The sequence below is a fragment of the Ranitomeya variabilis genome, chromosome 3 (genome assembly GCF_051348905.1).
Source record: "Ranitomeya variabilis isolate aRanVar5 chromosome 3, aRanVar5.hap1, whole genome shotgun sequence".
NCBI classification, from domain to species: domain Eukaryota; kingdom Metazoa; phylum Chordata; class Amphibia; order Anura; family Dendrobatidae; genus Ranitomeya; species Ranitomeya variabilis.
Window position 1 is genome coordinate 113,473,636 of NC_135234.1, and position 16,711 is coordinate 113,490,346.

Below are 16,711 nucleotides of genomic sequence, written 5' to 3' on the forward strand. Positions count from 1 at the left end.
TCTTATTAAAGGGAACCTGTCAGTCGACAGATTTTGGCTGCACAATGACAGCTATATTTTTTGCAGAAGGTCATACCACTCAACGTTTCAAATCAGTTAGAAGGCCATATATTGGGACACACACTATAAAAGTGACTGTACTAAAGCCTATTAATATTCTCAGCCACTACAATAACCACTTTCACAGCCCCCATAGAATGATGTGATGCCCCACACACACAGAATTATACCCCCACAGTGAATTCCACCACATAATGTGAACCCACAGTACCCCCACACTTACATTACGATGCCCACACAGTACCCCAACACAGTGATGCTGCCATAGTGCCCCCCAAACAAAATTGTATCCCCACATTCCTGCAACACAGTATACAGTAATGCCACTATAGTAGACCCTTACACAATATGATGTCCATGACAGAACCCCCATACACATCATACAGCTTCTACAATGACCCCCCCTCACAGTATAATGCCTCTACAGTGACTTGCCTTCAGTATGATTTCCTACATGTCCTCGCATATTATGGATTCCCTCATATTCTTCCACAGAGTGGGATGACCTTTATAATTCCACCTTTCATCCACAGTATAATAGACGGATGGCTTCCACTCCACATTATAATGACCCCCACTGATATCCTTTAGTATAGTAGCTCCAAATTCCTAAAACAGTATGATGCCTGCACAGCTTTCCCACACAGTATGATTCTCCTGAAGGAGGGTGGTGGGCTGAAGAAGACGCCGAGTCCTGTTGAAGCGCAATGTAAGCGTGAAACAATCGTCGTCTGTATTTACGCCACTGTTTTATCTGCCTGCTGTTGGTATGATAATGCCACAATAAAGGATTTTGTTGCACGGGACAGTATGTGCCAATCCGCTTTCTTTTCTATGGACATACTGAGTCAAGAAAAGGGTTAAGTGTGTTTTTGTATGTGTAATATGTTAATAGTTGGTGTGATAAAAGTTATGTTAGATTTTATGCCTATGGCCACCGGTGTTGTGCTTCGGTTCTCCTGTAGGCTTCGCCTGTAACCCCATTCCTGTGAATGCAGGAGGTCTGTCCACTAGGGGAACCATACACCATACAAAAGATAGGAATACAGTTTGTATTACACTGCATAGGACACTAGAGAGTTAACATTGGGATTAGATCATCAATTGGGAGGGGTAAGAGCAGTTTTATAGAAAATGTTTTCTGGGTTATAGTTAGTCAGAGTCTAGTACTCCATCAAGTACAGGGCTAGTCAGAGTCCGTGACTCACCCAGCACAGGTTCCAAGTTCGGTGTAGGAAAGTAGAGTAGAGAGAAGGAAGGCTAAACACACGGAAGCAGGTTCTAAGAAAAAGACGCAGCAATGCTGGGAGTGTTTGGTCGGTACAAGTTTCTTAATAGAATGAGGATATATCTAAAGTTTTTTCTTGACGCCATGACAGTCTTGAACTCAAGGACCTGAAGATGTACTGATAGTCAGTCCTCTGTCTCCCTGATGTGGAAGATGTGAGCTGGGTCACAATGAAAAGGGAAGATGGTGGGCCTCAGAACAGGACAGGGGCTAACGCTGAAAAGGCACAGAACCAAGGGAATGTCTTATTCTGTAAACTGCAGCCAAGTATACCAAAATGCACAGGAAAGTTGAACCTGTTAACCCCGACCCAAGGTCTCCTGTCTTGTTTGTAGCCAGATCCGGACAAAGAGGTAACAAGGACTCTTGAAGTGAAAGTACAGAACCTACTCCATCATACAGCCCACTCCACTCTCCCTCATGTTTAGAAGAGGGTTTGCAGGGCAATCAGAACTCAGTTCCAGCCTACAGCAGATACCGACACGTGTGCCCTGGTCCCGTTTCACTCCTACAAGCTGTAGCACACCGTGGAGTTTCGAGCCTCAGAGGGCGGAAAAGAGAACGCTGAAGATATTGTTTCCGAGAGACCCATTATCTGGGCTAAATTCAATGGGCACCATATCTGCTATTTAATGGACACAGGGTCCCAGGTGACCACTATGCTAGAAGTGTATTTCCAGAGTCACTTCCCCAAGGTTGTTTGTTCTAGAAACGAAAACGCCATCTAACTGATGGTGGACAAATCAACTACCTATCCCAGTAGCAGGAGTCGTGTGGATGTTTGTCTGAGTGTGTGAAAAAGATCTGGGTTGAAAGGGAAAAGTGTTGACCAAGGAGTCCAGAGGAGGAGGACCCATTGTAACCCTGGGCATGAATGTGCTAAAAGAAGGAGGACCCATTGTAACCTTGGGCATGAATGTGCTAAAAGAAGTGGGACAGTTCTTGGCTGAGGGCCTGGATAAAAATAACTGGACCCGAACCACTTGTTTCAGCAACTTGTGCGAGTCAGCTAAATTCAGAAGTTACCCGCTGCTTCCCAGCATCTTGACAAAGTGTTACCGCCTGAAGCTACCGTGATGTTACTGGTGGGACAAACTGTAGTCATTATGCCGGTACTGGCACTCTGGCCACCGTGTGGCAAGGATGAGTACCTGTGCATTGTATAAATTTGAATGGAGCAAGTTTACATTTGACACTCTGACAAGAAGTGGCCCGAGTTTGCATAATGCCAGAAGATCTCACCAGAGCTAGCACTAGAGGACTGACACTTGTGGGAGGTGATCCGTAGACCTTGGTGGTGTTGCTCGATAGTCATGAAGGCAAAAGTGAACAGTTATTGCAGAGATATTTGGGAGTGTTTGCATGGCATGAAGACAACTTTGGGTTCACCCAGGCTATTCGACATGAGATCCCTTCAGGAACTCTAGCTCTCATTCTAGAGAACTATTGGCAGATCCCACCTCAGATATATCAGGAGGTGAAAGAACTGTCCATATGCTGTGAAATGGTGTTATTTATGAAAGCCAGAGTACCTGGGCAGCCCCCATCGTGTTAGTTCGGAAAAGGATGGCACCCTGAAGTTCTGTGTAGACTACCTAAAGGCTGAACACATGCACTGTACAGGACTCCTACCCCTTGCCCAGAATCAACGAGTCCCTATCTGCACTTGGAAAAGCTAATATTTCTCCTTCTGGTGGCTGCGACAGATCCCCGAAGATGGCCTTTGTTATCCCTATGGGTCTGTTTGAGTTCAACAGGATGCCTTTCGGCCTGACAAACGCATGAGGAATGTTCCAGTGTTTGATGGAAAGATGCTCGGCAGATCTGAATTTTGAACCCACTTTGATATATCTGGGCGACATAATCACCTTAACTGGCTGGAGCATGTATTAGAGCGGCTTCAAAGAGACAGGCTAAAAGTTAAGCCCTGGAATTGTCACCTATTCAAGTGGGAAATTGAGTATGTGGGACACACTGGTGTCTAGTGTAGGAGTTTACCCAACCGCAGAGAAGGTGGCTGCAGTGCAAAATTTCTGACGCCTGCCAACCTGATGGAATTGAGAGCCTTCCTAGGCCTTGCGAGATACTATCAAAGGTTCATGAAAGACTTTGCCAAGATTGCAGTATCACTCAATAAGCTGTTGTGAATGATGGCTGGAGGAGCCAAAGCATCAACCAATCCTGTGGGGCATATGTAAAGAGGAAGCGTTTCAGGCACTGAAGATGGCATTGACCAATGTTCCAGTTTGGGCCTACGCTGACTTCTCACAGCCCTTCGCACTGTACACCAACGGGAGCCTGTATGGGCTGGGGGCATTAATGGCTCAGTTACAAGAAGAAGAAGAGAGAGTGATTGCGTATGCCAGTAGGTCACTGAGAGACATTGAAAAGAATCCAGACAATTATAGTTCATTCAAACTGGAGTTTCTGGCGCTTGTATGGGCCATCACAGAGAAATTTGATGACTACTTGTCGGGTCAGAAATACATGTGCGGATGGACAAAAACACACTGGCCCACCTAGAGAATGCAAAGCTCAGCATGGTGGAACAGCTGTGGGTGGCAAGGATGTCAAAATATCAGTATATGATCTCCTATCAGTCTAAGACCCAAAAGACTTATGCAGATGCACCGTCCTGAGACACCCAGGCTGGACTGAAGAAAGGCATAGAGGAAGAGCTTCAAGGTGACAAGATTCCGGATTTCAGGCAGTTCACCGCAGGTGTAGTAACCGCTCAGGAGTCCATAGAAGAGTCCAGACCCACCGAGATCCTGGGTCGTTCCAGAGACGAATGGATTCACCTGCAATACGCTGATCCGGAGTTGGTGAACTTAAGAAAATGAATTGCTCTGGGGCAAAGGCCAGATCAGGAGGCTAGGACCGCTTCACCCCATGTGTCCTAAAGATCTTGGGCCAGTGGTTGAGGCTTTTCCTGACAGATGGCCTCCTGTGTCGAAGGATTCAACTTCCTCAGTAGTTCAATGTCACCTGGCAGGTAGTGGCCCCAGAAGTGCTGGTCGTACAGCTAGCTAAAGAAGCTCATGAGAGGGGTAACCACTTTGGTGTAGAGAAGACCTTTAGGTGGTTGCAATGAATGGTATACTGGCTTCAACTGGAACAAGAGGTTGAAGGTGTTTGAGCTGAATAAACCCCGGGAACAGAGAGCTCCCATTCAGGCTATCCAAACCTCAGTGCACTTGGAGGTTCTGATGATTGACTATTTGATGATTGGAACGTCACACAATGGCTATGGGTACCGCTTGGTGATGCCCAATCACTTCACCAAGTTTGCCATGGCGACCCCTACTTGGGATCAGACAGAAGAAGCGGCAGCCAGAGCCATCTGTTAAGACTTAGTCCGCATTTATGGGCGCCGAAGTGAATTAAATCTGACTAAGGGCCCTGCTTCCAGGGGCAAGTGATGGACGAGCTGTATCGTATCTTTGAAATCGATAAGTCTCGAACTACATCGTATAATTCACAAGGGAACGGGGCCTAGGAAGATTTCAATCGGACCCTGTTACAAATATTGCAGACCCTGGAGGAGAACAAGAAGATGAGGTGGCCTGAATTTGTGTCCGAGTTGGTGTGGGTTTACAGCAACCGAGTCCATGTGACTACCGGCTACACCCATCATATTCTATTGTTTGGGTGAAGTGGCTGAGAAATCACGAACTAGCTTCAGAAGACACCTGTCAGGGCAGCAGTTCAAGTGCTTGGACTATATCGACTACAGACAGTAAGAAATTTGGTTGAACAGAGGTTTCAGTAAGTGAAACATTCAAGTCAATCCCTGATGTCAGGTGGACAACTTCAGCCAGGAGACCATGTGAGTGCAGGTCAAGCAACTCAGGAACAAGCTGGATCACGGTTGAGATGTGGTGCCTTACCAAGTAGTGAGGAAGATCCACCCAAATAACTCGGTCTACAACGTTAGGCCTGAGGAGATGATGCAGTAGTACCTCGAGTGTTACACCGAAATATGCTGTGACCCTGCTCTTCCAAGGCAGAAGACCGTGCCAAAGCCGGGCCATCAACTGAAGTGGCCAAGGACCTGCAAAGGGGAGTCTTGGAGGAAGAGAAAGAGTTGCTTTCAATTTACAACTTCAGGTGGCTGAGTCTCCAAGTACTCCTGAAATGCCCTTACAGGAAGAGTTCCACAGGACTGGTATTGCAGTACACAAGCAATCAGACAATCGTTGGTTTAAGTCCACTACAAAGACTACAAAAAAGTTTTTTTATAAATGTTAAGAGAAAAGAAAATTAAAAATTTTAATCACTTTTTTAGAGTATAAGGGGTAACGTTTCTCCTTATGGAGAGTGACATACCAGCTGGCTTGTCAAGGTAAGGAGGCTTATTCGCTGTGCAATGCTGCTCTGGGAAATTAAATATTCAAATTGCCTCTTCTGAGAAAAAGAGGACTTAAACTCTATAGTGCCACCTGTTGGAAGTAGCGATCCTACAAGTCACAATCAACCCTTTAACGAGTCGTGCTATATGACTTAGGATAAAAGACAAATCAGTATCTCAATTTTGCGAATTGAGATACCCTCAGTCAGCCACTCTTTACTTGTACCATTCAATTCTCACTTACCCACAAAAGTTTTTTCTTACTCCTCCTGCTCAGAACTTGCAAGAGATGTTTCCATATCGGATACACTTTCTCTGGGCAACGTAACATATGTTCCTTCCTCTCCTTCACTCTGCTGATATTTCTACATTGTGTCAGAAATTAAGCTGGACCTAAATATTGTTTTGAAATCATGGCATTATTGGGGCATTACCCAGGCTTGTATCATCCAATCTGATGTTCCAATATTTTCTGACATGGTGTTTGTTAGCATAGAACTATATTTGATAACTAGTGTTGAGCATTCTGATACCGCAAGTATCGGGTATCGGCCGATACTTGCGGTATTGGAATTCCGATACCGGGATTCCGATACTTGCCGCGTATCGGATACCGGAATCGGAAGTTCCCAGATTCAAAATGCACAAATTCATCCAATGAGAATGATTCCAAGTGTGGGCACATCCTGTTCAGCATGGAGGGCATGAAACTACTGGCAAGGCTGTGATTGGCTGCTGAAATGATGTCATGATGCAGTTTAAAAGTTGCTGGCGCCATTTTGCGATCACTCTGCTGTGAATTCAGTTAGTGACAGGACGCTGTTTGCTGACTGAGGGCCAGTTTAGAGATAGCGATTTGCTTCTTTGTGCTTTCCAAAGGCTAATTTAGCAACCGCTGTGTTCACCTACAATTCACCTTGCTTTTGCCTTGTAGCGCTGTTTTCACAGCGATCTGCAAGGTCTGTGTGTGTGTGTGTGTGTGTGTGTGAGTGCAGCCCACTCTCTAGTCTGAGTGCAGCCACATAGGCCATCCATAGCTGGTTGTATTCAGTTCAGGGAGGGTGGTTCATTGCCTCATACTGTCCTTTTTTTTTTTTTTTTCCAAGTAGTGTAGTCTGCTGCTAATTTATTCAAAAAAATCCTATTAGTGTCTTTCCACCCGTCTCCAGCTAATTTGTGGAAAAACACTAGATAGGATAACGTAGAGGAGGGTTTTTGGGCCTTGCAGCGCCGTTTACGGCTGTCTGCACGGTCTCCGTGTGACTGCAGCTCGCCCTGTAGTCTGTGAGCAGCCATAGCCTGGTTGTCTCCAGCTCAGGGTTCTTCACTGCGTCATACCGCAAAATCAATTTTCATTTTGTTTTAAGTAGTGCAGGCTGCTGCACATTTTTTCAAAAAATTCCTATTAGTGTCTTTCCACCCGTCTCCAGCTAACTTGTGGAAAAACACTACATAGGATAACGTAGAGGAGGGTTTTTGGGCCTTGCAGCGCCGTTTACGGCTGTCTGCACGGTCTCCGTGTGACTGCAGCTCGCCCTGTAGTCTGTGAGCAGCCATAGCCTGGTTGTCTCCAGCTCAGGGTTCTTCACTGCGTCATACCGCAAAATCAATTTTCATTTTGTTTTAAGTAGTGCAGGCTGCTGCACATTTTTTCAAAAAATTCCTATTAGTGTCTTTCCACCCGTCTCCAGCTAACTTGTGGAAAAACACTACATAGGATAACGTAGAGGAGGGTTTTTGGGCCTTGCAGCGCCGTTTACGGCTGTGGTCACGGTCTCCGTGTGACTGCAGCTCTATCTGTTGTCAGTTCAGCCCCCAAAAAATAAATAAATAATAAAGTTCACCAAACACACCAGTGACACCACTTTACATTTGTGTAGGCCACATTAGCTCATATTAAAGTCTAGTCCACACTTTAGAAAATTAGTGTTTCTTATACCTGTTAGGAGGAGTTGTTCAGGAATAAGCACACAAAGCCGTTAGTACTTTTCTGCTTATCTTTATCAGTCAACCAAGATGAAGAAGGCAGTGAGTAAGGCACGTGGGCGTGGGCGTGGGCGCGGAGCAGGGAGGGGACGTGGGGATTCTGTGCCTGCTGCGGGCACCGGTGACTCGTCATCAGCACCCACTTTCACAAGGGAACAGTCATTCATGCGCAGCTTTGTCGCAGAGCGCCGTACACCGCTGCTGCGTGAAGACCAAATTGAAGCCGTTGTCGGATGGATGGCAGCTAATGCATCAACTTCAATTAGTGCCACATCCTCTCAGACACAGAGCACTGGAGAGCAGCCATCTGTCTCTTCACCACCTGCCAAATTGCCCAGGCAGACAGAGAGCCCAGGACAGGAGCCGTCTCTACTTCTGTTCTCTGAATCTCTTGGCTTGGAAACAGGGGGCCAGCCAAGCAGCATTGGAGAAATGGAAGAAGAGGCAGGGTGCAGTGATGCCCAACAGCTTTTTCTCTCTTCCTCTGAAGAGGCGGGTGGGCCAGTGGCTCCGTTCACCACATCGCAGGCCGCATCAGCTGATGATGACACTCAGGTGCCACTTACTGGTGCGTGCTCTGCTGCTGAGACTACCCAGGAGGAGCAGTTGGGGGCAGAGGGTAGTGTAGATGATGAGGTCCTTGACCCATCTTGGCGTGAGGGACAGGAAGGTGGTGGGAGCAGCTCTGAGGAAGAGATTCCCCGTACGGCCCAAAGAGGGAGAGGGAGGGGGAAGACTGCGGATCCTGCAGCCTCCGCTTTGGCAGCCGTTAGGAGCATGTCTCTACCAAAAGCCAAAAAGGGCACTCCAAAGACTTGCAGTGCCTGGTCCTTTTTTGACACAGTTGCAGATGACATTTGCTATGTCAAATGCAAGGTGTGTCATCACAAAGTCAAAAGAGGGAAAAATGTCAGCAACCTCAATACCTCCAACATGTGGAAACATGTGCGCACCAGGCACCCGGCGGAATTAGAAAAACACACTGAAGAGCTAGGCCAACCAACAGCGGCAGCTACCACCTCTTCAGCTCGTGTTGCCTCTTCCTCCAGCTCACACGCAGCTGGTTCGGCTTCCTCCCAGGATCGCCGTGGAAGAACCTCTGGCCCTGTTGTCCAGAGACCCGCTGTAATTCCACCCGCAGCACCACTTTCCCAGTCATCCACACACTCCCAGCCCAGTCTACAGCCATCGGTAGTACAGGCATGGGAGAAAAGGCGGCCTTTCTCGTCAAACCACCCACGAGCACAGGCTCTGACTGCAGGCATTGCCAAACTTCTGTCACTGGAAATGCTGTCATTCAGGCTGGTGGAGACTGACAGCTTCCGTGACTTGATGTCATTGGCAGTCCCACAGTACAATGTGCCCAGCCGCTTTTACTTCAGCAGGCAAGCCGTCCCTGCCCTGCACAAGCATGTGGAGGGACACATAAAACACGCGCTACTGAACGCCGTCAGTAGCAAGGTCCACCTCACCACCGATGCGTGGACCAGTCAACATGGACAGGGGCGATACCTTTCCCTCACTGCCCATTGGGTTAATGTCGTTGAGCCGGGTACAGACCGTGCGAGTGGCGCAGGACGTGTCCTGCCCACTCCAAGGATTGCAGGAATCCATTCTGTACGCATTGACTCCTCCTCTTACACCAGTTCCTCAGAATCATCGCTGCAGGAGCTGCCACAGTCCACCTCCACATGGACCCGTGATGAACGTGTACCTGTTACGACCGACATGAGCACAGCCGTGGCCAAACGTCAACAGGCCGTCTTGAAATTAATTTTTTTGGGGAATCGTAGCCACACAGCGCAGGAGCTCTGGAATGCCATCAAGCAGGAGAGCGATGTGTGGTTTGTGCCAGCGAATCTCCAGCCAGGCATGGTAGTGTGTGATAATGGCCGAAATCTGGTGGCAGCTCTGGGCCTCGGCAACCTCACTCACATCCCATGTCTGGCACATGTGCTCAATTTGGTCGTGCAGAGTTTCTTGAGGGACTATCCGGATCTTGATGCACTGCTGCACAAGGTCCGCCTAGAGTGTGCTCACTTGCGGCGTTCCAGCACGGCAAAAGCGCGCATTGCGGCTCTGCAGCGCCGACACCGCCTGCCGGAACATCGCATCATATGTGACCTACCTACCAGGTGGAATTCCACGTTACATATGTTGGAGCGGTTGTGTGAGCAGCAGCAAGCTGTAATGGAGTACCAGCTGCTTCAGGCGCAAAGAAGTCGCACTCAGCGCCGTACAGACTTCACAACCACAGAGTGGGCCACTATGAATGACGTCTGCCAGGTTTTGCGTCCCTTTGATTATTCCACGCGGATGGCGAGTGCAGATGATGCACTAGTCAGCATGACTGTCCCCCTTATCTGCCTGCTTGAAAAATTACTGCAAGCGCTAAGGGATGATGTTGTGGAAGAGGTGGAGGATGAGGATTCAGCATTTCCATCATCTTCTGGACAGTCAGCGCCACGTGGTTCCTCACAAACGCGTAGGCAGGGGACAGTTTGTGAGGAGGATGAGGAGGAGTCAATGGAGGAGGAAGACATCCGTCCAGAGGAGGGAGTTACAGAATTGTCCAGTACTAAGTGTGTACAGCGAGGGTGGGGTGATGACGAGCGGGCAGAGATCACGCCTCCAGCAGGGGACAGCGTTTCTTGGGCAGTTGGCAGTCTGCAGCACATGGTGGATTACATGCTGCAGTGCCTGAGAAACGACCGCCGCATCGCCCACATTCTCAACATGTCTGATTATTGGGTGTTCACTGTTGTGATCCGCTTTTTGGCTCCCCTGGTGGTGGCTGGTGGTACTGGAGACTTGTGTGTGCTTTTCTGCCTCAGCTCACCTGCTTCCATCAGTTTTGGGAGTTCCCTATTTAGCCTTGCTCTCCAGTCACTTCCTTGCCGGTCATCATTGTAACCTGAGTCATTCAGTTGCATGTTCCTGCTACTAGTCTGCTGATCAGCTAAGTGGACTCTTGTCCTTATTGTTTTGTTTTTCTTGTCCAGTTTACAGTTTTGTCATTTCCTGTTACTGGAAGCTCTTGTGGACTGAAATTGCCACTCCTGTGTCATGAGTTGACACAGGAGTCTTAAAGTAATTTCGGGATGGGTTTTTTGGAAGGGTTTTTCAGCTGACCGTGAAGTCCTCTTTTGTATCCTTCCTCTATCTAGTAGGTGGACCTCGCTTTGCTAAATCTACCTTCATACTGTGTATGTCTTTTCCTCTGAACTCACCGTTAATATACGTGGGGGCTACTATCATCTTTGGGGAATTTCTCTAGAGGTAAGCCAGGTCTGTTCCTTCCTCTTCCAGGCGTAGTTAGTTCTCCGGCTGGCGCATGGCATCTAGGCAGCCGTAGGAATGCTTCCTGGCTACTGTTAGTTGTGTGGTAGATTTAGGTCACGGTCAGCTTGAGTTTCCATCACCCGAGAGCTAGTCTGTTATTTTTGTGTTTCTGATGTTCCCATGCCATTGGGGAATCATGACAGTATGACCGGCCGCTGTTAAAGTAATTGGCAGAAGAAAGGAGAGTAAAAGAAGTCTGTAGATTTTTTTTATTTTTTTTTTTTCCTCTCATGTTTGCTACTTAGTTGGCTCAGTTGTATTTCTGCTCTATTTACAGCTTTGCCTTTCTCTCCTTCTAATCCTTGAATGGCTCTGATCTCTCCGGTTTAAGGATGGACCCTCAGAGTTTGGCTGCAGGTTTAAATAATCTTGCTACGAAGGTTCAGAATTTACAAGATTATGTTATACGTACTCCTAGTTCTGAACCTAAGATTCCTACACCAGAGGTATTTTCCGGAGATAGATCTCGGTTTCTGAATTTCAAATGTAATTGTAAATTATTCCTTTCTCTCAGACCTCACTCCTCTGGAGATCCTGTTCAGCAGGTTAAGATTGTGATTTCTTTGCTGCGAGGTGACCCTCAGAATTGGGCATTTTCATTGACACCAGGGGATCCTGCGTTGCTCAATGTGGATGCGTTTTTTCTGGCTTTAGGGTTGCTGTATGAGGAACCTAATTTGGAGATTCAAGCTGAAAAAGCTGTAATAGCCCTGTCTCAAGGGCAAGATGAAGCTGAGATATACTGCCAAAAATTTCGTAAATGGTCTGTGCTTACTCAGTGGAATGAGTGTGCCCTAGCGGCAAATTTCAGAGAGGGCCTTTCTGATGCCGTTAAGGATGTCATGGTGGGGTTTCCTACGCCCACAGGTCTGAATGAGTCCATGACAATGGCGATTCAGATTGATCGGCGTTTGCGGGAGCGCAAACCCGTGCACATTTGGCGGTATCTTCTGAAGGGACGCCAGAGAAAATGCAATGTGACAGAATTCTGTCAAGAAGCGAGCGGCAGAATTATAGGCGCAAAAATGGCTTGTGCTTCTACTGTGGTGATTCCGCGCATGTTATATCAGCATGCTCTAAACGTACTAGGAAGGTTGACAAGTCTGTTTCTATTGGCACTTTACAGTCTAAATTTCTTCTGTCTGTAACTCTGATTTGTTCATTATCAGTTATTACCGTGGATGCCTATGTGGACTCTGGCGCCGCTCTAAGTCTCATGGATTGGTCCTTCGCCAGGCGCTGTGGGTTTGATTTGGAGCCTCTGGAAGTTCCTATACCTCTGAAGGGTATTGATTCTACACCTCTGGCTTGTAATAGACCACAGTTCTGGACGCAAGTGACTATGCGTATGACTCCAGACCATCAGGAGATGATTCGCTTCCTCGTGTTGTATAATTTACATGATGTTTTAGTGCTTGGATTACCATGGTTACAATCTCATAACCCAGTACTGGACTGGAAAACTATGTCTGTGTTAAGCTGGGGATGTCGGGGGGCTCATGGGGACATACCTTTGGTTCCTATCTCGTCATCTATTCCCTCTGAGATTCCTGCATTTTTGTCGGATTTTGGGGATATTTTTGAAGAGCCTAAAATTGGTTCTCTCCCTCCCCACAGAGAGTGTGATTGCGCCATAGATCTGATTCCAGGCAGTAAATTTCCAAAGGGTCGTTTGTTTAACCTATCTGTACCTGAGCATGCTGCCATGCGAGAATATGTTAAGGAGTCCCTGGAAAAGGGACATATTCGTCCTTCTTCATCACCTTTAGGAGCTGGGTTTTTCTTTGTCTCTAAAAAGGATGGCTCGCTGAGGCCTTGTATTGATTATCGACTCCTGAATAAAATTACTGTCAAATATCAGTATCCGTTGCCGCTGCTTACTGATTTGTTTGCTCGCATAAGGGGGGCTAAGTGGTTCTCCAAGATTGATCTCCGTGGGGCGTATAATTTGGTGCGAATTAAGCAAGGGGATGAGTGGAAAACCGCATTTAATACACCTGAGGGCCACTTTGAGTATTTAGTAATGCCTTTCGGCCTTTCTAATGCACCTTCAGTTTTTCAGTCCTTTATTTATGATATTTTCCGTGAATATCTGGATAAATTTATGATTGTGTATTTGGACGATATTTTGATTTTTTCTGAGGACTGGGAGTCTCATGTTCAGCAGGTTAGGAGGGTTTTTCAGGTCTTGCGGGAGAATTCTCTGTGTGTAAAGGGTTCTAAGTGTGTTTTTGGGGTTCAAAAGATTTCCTTTTTGGGGTACATTTTTTCCCCTTCTTCTGTTGAGATGGACCCTGTCAAGGTTCGGGCTATTTGTGACTGGACGCAGCCTACTTCTCTAAAGGGTCTTCAGAAGTTCTTGGGCTTTGCTAATTTTTATCGTCGATTTATAACTGGTTTTTCTGGTGTTGCTAAGCCTCTTACGGATTTGACTAAGAAATGTGCTGATGTTGCCAATTGGTCCTCTGCCGCTGTGGAGGCCTTTCGGGAACTTAAGCGCCGCTTTTCGTCTGCCCCTGTGTTGCGCCAGCCCGATGTCTCTCTCCCCTTTCAGGTTGAGGTCAATGCTTCCGAGATCGGAGCGGGGGCGGTTTTGTCGCAGAAAAGTTCCGATTGCTCAGTGATGAGACCTTGTGCGTTCTTTTCTCGAAAATTTTCTGCCGCCGAAAGAAATTATGATGTCGGTAATCGGGAGCTTTTGGCCATGAAGTGGGCATTTGAGGAGTGGCGTCATTGGCTTGAGGGTGCTAGACATCAGGTGGTGGTTTTGACTGTGATCACAAGAATCTGATTTATCTTGAGTCTGCCAGGCGCCTGAATCCTAGACAGGCGCGCCGTTGTTTTTCTCTCGGTTTAATTTTGTGGTCTCATATCTACCAGGTTCTAAGAATGTGAAGGCGGATGCCCTTTCTAGGAGTTTTGAGCCTGATTCCCCTGGTGATTCAGAACCTACAGGTATCCTTAAGGATGGGGTGATATTATCTGCTATTTCCCCAGATCTGCGACGTGCTTTGCAAGAGTTTCAGGCGGATAGACCTGATCGCTGTCCACCTGGTAGACTGTTTGTTCCTGATGATTGGACCAGTAGAGTCATCTCGGAGGTTCATTCTTCTACGCTGGCGGGTCATCCTGGAATTTTTGGTACCAGGGATTTGGTGGCTAGATCCTTCTGGTGGCCATCTCTGTCTCGTGATGTGCGTGTTTTTGTGCAGTCTTGTGATGTGTGTGCTCGGGCCAAGCCTTGTTGTTCTAGGGCTAGCGGGTTGTTGTTGCCCTTGCCTATTCCGAAGAGGCCTTGGACGCACATCTCGATGGACTTTATTTCTGATCTTCCTGTCTCTCAGAGGATGTCTGTTATCTGGGTGGTGTGTGACCGTTTTTCTAAGATGGTTCATTTGGTGCCATTGCCGAAGTTGCCTTCCTCGTCTGAGTTGGTTCCTTTGTTTTTTCAAAATGTGGTTCGCTTGCATGGTATTCCTGAAAATATCGTTTCTGATAGGGGTACCCAGTTCGTTTCTAGATTTTGGCGGGCATTCTGTGCCAGGTTGGGCATTGATTTGTCTTTTTCGTCTGCCTTCCATCCTCAGACTAATGGCCAGACGGAGCGAACTAATCAAACTTTGGAGACGTATTTGAGGTGTTTTGTGTCTGCGGATCAGGATGATTGGGTTGCCTTTTTGCCGTTGGCGGAGTTTGCTCTTAATAATCGGGCCAGTTCTGCCACTTTGGTTTCCCCTTTCTTTTGCAATTCGGGGTTTCATCCCCGTTTTTCTTCTGGTCAGGTGGAGTCTTCGGATTGTCCTGGAGTAGATGCTGTGGTGGATCGGTTGTATCGGATTTGGGAACAAGTGGTGGACAATTTGAATTTGTCCCAGGAGAGGACTCAGCGGTTTGCTAACCGCCAGCGTCGGGTTGGTCCTCGCCTTCGTGTTGGGGACTTGGTGTGGTTGTCTTCCCGTTTTGTCCCAATGAGGGTTTCTTCTCCTAAATTTAAGCCTCGGTTCATCGGTCCCTATAGGATTTTGGAGATTATTAACCCTGTTTCCTTTCGTTTGGACCTTCCGGCATCTTTCGCTATCCATAATGTGTTCCATCGGTCGTTGTTGCGGAGATACGAGGTGCCGGTGGTTCCTTCTGCTGGGCCTCCTGCTCCTGTGCTGGTTGAGGGTGAATTGGAGTACATTATAGAGAAGATCTTGGACTCCCGTATTTCCAGGCGGAGACTCCAGTACCTGGTTAAATGGAAGGGCTATGGTCAGGAAGATAATTCTTGGGTAACTGCCTCTGATGTTCATGCCTCGGATTTGGTTCGTGCCTTTCATAGGGCTCATCCAGGTCGCCCTGGCGGTTCTTGTGAGGGTTCGTTGCCCCCTCCTTAAGGGGGGGGTACTGTTGTGATCCACTTTTTGGCTCCCCTGGTGGTGGCTGGTGGTACTGGAGACTTGTGTGTGCTTTTCTGCCTCAGCTCACCTGCTTCCATCAGTTTTGGGAGTTCCCTATTTAGCCTTGCTCTCCAGTCACTTCCTTGCCGGTCATCATTGTAACCTGAGTCATTCAGTTGCATGTTCCTGCTACTAGTCTGCTGATCAGCTAAGTGGACTCTTGTCCTTATTGTTTTGTTTTTCTTGTCCAGTTTACAGTTTTGTCATTTCCTGTTACTGGAAGCTCTTGTGGACTGAAATTGCCACTCCTGTGTCATGAGTTGACACAGGAGTCTTAAAGTAATTTCGGGATGGGTTTTTTGGAAGGGTTTTTCAGCTGACCGTGAAGTCCTCTTTTGTATCCTTCCTCTATCTAGTAGGTGGACCTCGTTTTGCTAAATCTACCTTCATACTGTGTATGTCTTTTCCTCTGAACTCACCGTTAATATACGTGGGGGCTACTATCATCTTTGGGGAATTTCTCTAGAGGTAAGCCAGGTCTGTTCCTTCCTCTTCCAGGCGTAGTTAGTTCTCCGGCTTGCGCATGGCATCTAGGCAGCCGTAGGAATGCTTCCTGGCTACTGTTAGTTGTGTGGTAGATTTAGGTCACGGTCAGCTTGAGTTTCCATCACCCGAGAGCTAGTCTGTTATTTTTGTGTTTCTGATGTTCCCATGCCATTGGGGAATCATGACAGTTCACCCTCCTCGATCCTCGCTACCGGGACAACGTAGAAAGCCTCATCCCACTGTTGAACCGGGAGCGAAAAATGCGGGAGTACCAAGACACACTGGTGAATTCCATCATCTTCTCCATTCCAACTGAGAGAAGTGCTGCTAGTGCATTCCAAAGCAGCTCAGTGCGTCCAGGCAGTGGTGGAGGCTCTGCACAAAGAGGGAGCAGAAGCAGTGCCTCTGCCCAAGGCAAGACCAGTATGGCCCAACTGTGGCACAGTTTTCTGTGCCCGCCACAAAAGTCTACACCATCACAGACGGCTCCAGTCAGCAGGAGGCAACGGTTCCGTCAGATGGTGACAGACTACATGTCTTGCCCTCTTGCTGTACTCCCAGACGGCTCTTCCCCTTTCAAGTTTTGGGTCTCTAAGCTGGATACATGGCCAGAGCTAAGCCAGTATGCATTGGAGGTGCTGTCTTGCCCTGCGGCCAGTGTATTATCGGAACGTGTCTTTAGTGCTGCAGGTGGTGTACTAACTGACCGTCGCATGCGACTATCCTCCGATAACGTTGACCGGCTTACTTTCCTGA